Here is a 6,000-nt window from a genome sequence, read left to right as displayed (position 1 = left end):
AAGGAAATATTTTTCAGTTAGGGAAGAAGAGACACATGGTGATCTCTGGTGCATTCTGGGTTTTTCCCCCCTCCTTCATATTCCCATTTCTTGTCATTTGTGAGGGTTCCAGAATTTTGGAGAAAGGCTCCATAATCTTGGTTTCCAGTTCTAAGTTGTTCCAAGTTTGTACAGGGTAGTACTTTTCTTTCAGTAATGGAGTTTAATTCTTACTGTAGGTGTTTCTAGTTGTAGGTTCTTATGTATGGAAGGCATGCATAAATTCACACAAAAATTGACTCTGAGATATATATTTCTTTGTTTCAAATTAAATCCTCAAGGAGGCTGAAATTTGTCATCTCAAGGAGATTGTTGTGATTGTTTGCAGGGATTCTTCAAGGAAGAATTTAAATTCTATAATTAATCATGAATAATGGAGTATATTTTCAAGATCTGATGATTTTGTGAAGGAGCTTAGTAATGAATTTATGTAAGACATTAATGCAGGAATACTTAAATATGAAGATGGATTTGTAGTAGAAGTTTTCATTTACAAATTGATGTATGACTTTGTTGCCCTTGGATAAGGCACTGGTCTTGCAATTTTGGGGATTCTCAGAGATTTTAAAATCCAAAGTCAGAATATCTTTTCTTTTCATGTTCTGTGGAAAGGTTCCACTTATCTCATGTTCAAACCTGTTGAGTTGTAAGTGTAGATCTAGCCCATGTACAATACCATCCTTCTTTTTGAACCTTTTGAGATTCATCTGCTTTTGTTGATGTTGTCTTGTGTGTAATGGGTTTAATTTTAAGCATCAAAGGTATTACCGCCTAGGTTTTGCTGAGCCTGAAGAGTAGAAGGATTTATATCCTTGTTATGTTATCCAAGCCTTGAAGTTTTCATAGATTGAACTTGGCTATTTCATAGATCAATTGTAGGTGTACTTGGGTTAACCAGTTTTGTTGAACAACAGGAAGGTTACAATCTGAAATATGTCGGCCAAAACCAAGTTTAAACTCTATATGAATCTATTGTTGTCTTTCATGGTTTCCTCAATTCTTTGGATTGTACCAGTGAGATGATGTATATGCTCCTCCGGTGACTTTTTCCCTTGAATTAATTCCTTAAAGATCTTTTTTGTTAGAGAGATAAGGTTGTCTAATTTAGGACTGAGTTTGTGCTTAAGCTCGAGCTGGCATTTGCCTTGATCCTTTCTTTCTCTTTGTCTAATTTCTCCATCTTTTCCTCAAATCCTGCTATCTCTTGCTCAATAACTGATATAGGTTCAGATGAACCAATGATATTACTAGCTATATCATTTATCTCCTTTTGTACAATGCTTATTTTCTTTTGAATATCCTGTGTTAACAGATGTGGCTTGCATGTGTCCCTGTACATTTCCTTGTACTCCAAAGTTGTTTTATTCAGTGCTGGTAAAAGTGTGTTAATGTGTTCTGTACACTTCTTTATTGTTTCCTCAAAGAATTTTTCTTTTTTCTTTTCCATTTTCTCTTTGAATGTTTTCTTATTTATTTGATCAACTATTAAAATATTTCTAGTAATGAATTTAGACAATGTGTCTAACTATCCTAAAGAATCCTTTACATTATCTAAGTTGCATTTTGGTGCAATCATCTTAAGAATAGGAATAGTGTCATCAATTGCCTTATAGGCCAATGCATTAAAATCCGTTATCTTCTTTATCGAGTCCAGAAGTACCTTTGTCACATTTGTAGGTCTGAATTCGCTCAGTGAAGTACTAGATGTCTGACCAACTACCTTTACTATCTCAGTGCTTGCAGTACTAGAAACTAATTTGCTTGAATCAACCTCCAGTGGATCAGTCCGAGTTTGCATTTCAACTCGCAATGGTTTGGGCTTCTCAGTGATTATCGGTTTTTCTATCTCAACATGTACTTGTGTATCTATCGGTTTATTTGTTGGTATCGCAGTGTTATCAATAGTCGGTTTCTCTATATTATCTACTACTAGTATCTCTGTCTCTATCGGTTTTACTGTGCCAACATCTATACTACCAGTATTTATTCCATTTTCCAAAGGTTTCTCTATATGTACTATTTTCTATGTTTGCTCTACTTGTATTCCAACCTCAATATTTTGTGTCGGTTGCTCTACAATGTTTTCAGTGTTAGCAATACTATTTTTAACCTCAGTGCTATCCTTGTCCACAATGATGTTTACTTCCTGTGTATCAACATTCATTGTGAATAGAATTTCTGACTCAGGGTTAGTGTCCTCATGCGTTGTGTCAACATTTTCAATAGCCGACATGTCCTTAATATTTGTTGGTGTAGTAACCAAAGGTGGTGGTAGGTTGTTAGTTACTTTTATGTTTGGTAATCCACCAACTTTACCTTTTCCTTTCTCTTTGTCCTTTTGATAAACCTTGAAATTTTTCTTAAGTCTGTTCAACTCTTCCTATTTTTCCTTCTCTGCAAAAAAAGATATCCCATTTATCTGTTGTTTCCTCTGCAATTTCATTGACTCTACTAGCCATTAGGCTCACATGTTGGTGATCGCTTGCAAAAACTGGTCTGTTAGCTTCACTAATAAGTTCATCAATCTTGTGAGGCCCTACCCCGACCCATCCTAGCATTTCAGTGATTTCCATGTTGGAACTATTATGGATGCTTTATTTTTATGCATTATGGATATAGAACTTTATATGATCCCAGGATTGCATAACATTGATATATTGATGCTTCATTCCTATGCATTATGGATATAGAATTTTATATGATTCTAGAATAGGATAACATTGAGATGGTGTATGCCATTAATTTGATTTGCGGGATTTTATTATGATGCATATCTTATGAATGGATTAAATTTAGGAGGATTATGATAATTGCTTGTGTGGATTTGATTTTCTATATGGTAAATTGATTTGTATGATGTAAATTGTATGCAGAGTGATTGATTTGTATTCTTATTTATGTGTTTAATATTATATGAGGCTATTTGGGAAGTACTAATGTGTAATTGAGATGCACAGGAAAATTATCCATGTGACCATGAAAACATTATGGAGAATCAAGCCTAGACCTATGTACGTTCATAAAACTAGGGGTTGTCTATTTGGAGACACAACACCCCGTATGTATCATTTTTTATACGTAAATGTAAATGTTTGCATGTGTGTTAAATTGTATTTATTAATTTGTTTAAATCATACATGAGACAATCGCCATGTGTTTATTTGTGATGTGGAATTCCTTTTTGTAGCGTCACTTGACACATATGTTGTATGTTGAGTTGGCATCGTCATGTCACCTTTTGTGAAATTTATTCTTACCAATGATATATTTCCAAATTATCCTTGAAGGTCCCAAGTAAATCTAGGATAGTGAGCCATTAGGAGGGTCAACTCAGAGTTGACCCATAGGTAAACTTTAGGTGGACTTTCAAAGGGTTAAACCAACTCCTACAGTTAATTTTGGAGCATTTTTAATGGGCCTCATGGTTTACCTATGGATGAAGGCCAACTTTGGCCATGTGTCCACCCCCTAGGACTTGTGTAACCTCCCCAAAAAATGGATTTCCCAAGGTGGCCGAATTTCATCTTTAGGAGTGCCATCCTTGGTTAAATAACCATCTTGGTATGTGTCATTCATCTTCCCCATTCCATTCCTCTTCTTGAGGTGCCTTGGTTAGGGAGTGTGTAAGACCTAGGGAAGACAAACCAATGGGAGCTCTGACTCTATCCAATAGGTTGGAAGGAGTGAGAGAAGCCTTCTTAGGAAAGGGATTGAGAGTTAGAAAGCTAATCACCCACTCTCCATCTTTGGAGACTAGATCTTGCAGTTTTCAATATAATTTTTGGCTAAGTGTGGAGGAAAAATAAGTGTGAATTTGGGCTGCTCTTCTCCAACTATCCCTAGTAAACCCTTGACAGATTCAAGGTTGGTTAATTCTCTTACTTTGTATGTTGAAAATCTATTTTGAAAGATTGCTTGAATGTAGTTGTTTGCTTCCCTTGTATTTTCTTTGTGAAGATATTTATGTGATCTTTCTCTTATTTTTGTTATGCATTTTCTTGTGTTTTTTGAGTATCCAAGGCCATCTTACCCTTGGGAGGGAAAAAAATTTTTGGGCATGGAAGGTGTTTGATAGTCTTAGAGTGAGAGGCTCTCTTTAGGAGAGTGATCTTAAGGGTTTGTTTATGTGACCCTTGCTGCATAGTTTTGTTTATGCATTTGGGGGTCATAAGGGGGAGATATTATGGCATGTATGCCTTGGGGTTCATAAGGATGTTGGGTCAAGATGGATTTCTGATGTGTTCTTGGTTGCCATGAGATGGCTTGTGATCTACTATCTTGTAGTTCTCCTCAAGGTACTTGGTCCACTTCCACACATGTAAAAATCACATTATGTGATGATGTTTAGCCTTGGGATGGGAATGTGTTTTGTTGTGAGTCTTTATGCTTGTTTGTGTTTTCTTGAGTGTAACCCATCTAGGTCTTGGTTCTCCAAGCTCGAGGGTGGCTTTTAGTAAGCCTAGGTTGGGAGGTGAGCCCTCCATGGTCACAACCTTAAGATTTTGTAATGCAGGTTTGCTTGGAAAAGAAGAAAAAGGAAAGCTAGGAGTTTCTATAATATTATTTATTTGAGTTGCAAAAGAAAAAAAGAAATATATTTAGTTATTTAAGTCCTAATTTATTAGGAATGAGAGACTAGTTGGGTATTTCACCCATTTGTAAAAGTTGACAAATTGTATTCAAAATTATTCTTATAAGAAATGCATTTTTTTTAAAGTTGACATTGCAAAAGATGGTTAAATGGATATTAGAGGAATAATAATTCTGCATTTTTTAAATATTTCTATGTGTTTTCTAGACTATATTATGTTGTTGTCATTTATTTATCTCTATCATTTATTCAAAAAAAAAAAAAGCTGAAAGTATAATGGAAATATTATGAAGTAGAAAAGCAGGAATGTTAGTAAGATAAAAAAAAAATGTTTAGTCCTAGTTATTTATTTATTCCAAATGCAAATATGGTTAAATAGACTTCTAAAGTATAACAGTTTTGCATTGTGCATATTGATAATTTTTTTGAGTGTTTTCTAGACTATTTTAATGCTGCTGTAAATTTTATTTACTTCTGTCATTTACTCAAAAAAAAATGCAGAAAATAAAAGTAGGTAAAATAATATTTTCCTATAGTTCACTATTAGAAATTTAAAATGAAAAGAAATAAATTAAATCTAGCCTACAATATTCTGCTTTAATGTTCTTATGAAAATCTATTGTATTCTTATCAGAAAGCATTTTACTTTAAACCTATTTAAAGAAATGATAAAAAAGATAACTATTGCATTGTTGTTTAATTTTGCCTTTTGACAGTCACTATTTTTATGATATCCCTGCATATTGAAAAGTTAGAGAAACATTACATTCATTTAAATAAGCATATTGAAACATATATACATACACTATATATATATATATATGCATTATTTCTCCTATCTGCAAGTTAAGTAAAAAAAAAAGGGAATGAAATATATATCTCTTTATATATTGTCACTATTTTATTATTCCCTGCATGTTAAAAAATAAAATAAAAGAAGGGCATTATAACCCTATCTATCTCTTTGAGAGTATATATATATATGTACATTATGAATGTACTTATATATATATATATATATATATATATATATATATATATATATATATATATATATATATATATATATATATATATATATATATATATATATATATATATATATATATATAAATCATATATTAAAAGAAATAAAAAATAAAAAATAAAATAAAACAAAAAAAAAATGCTAACCCTACTTGAGGGTATCCCTAGAGCCAAGGCTCCCGCAGGCCCCTGGGAGGCACAAACCCTTTGTGGGTTGCATCCCACAGAGGCGTCGAGGCGCCGCTGTGGGCCAAGGTCCACAGAGGCGTCGCGATGCTATTGCGGGTGATGCCTCCCCCTCCCACGGCCACCATTAAAACTCGCACCCCCTGCATAAAAGAAAC

Source organism: Cryptomeria japonica, chromosome 4 (genome assembly GCF_030272615.1).
Source record: "Cryptomeria japonica chromosome 4, Sugi_1.0, whole genome shotgun sequence".
NCBI classification, from domain to species: Eukaryota; Viridiplantae; Streptophyta; class Pinopsida; order Cupressales; family Cupressaceae; genus Cryptomeria; species Cryptomeria japonica.
The sequence above is the reverse complement of the archived record's forward strand: the minus strand, read 5'-3'. Positions refer to the sequence as shown.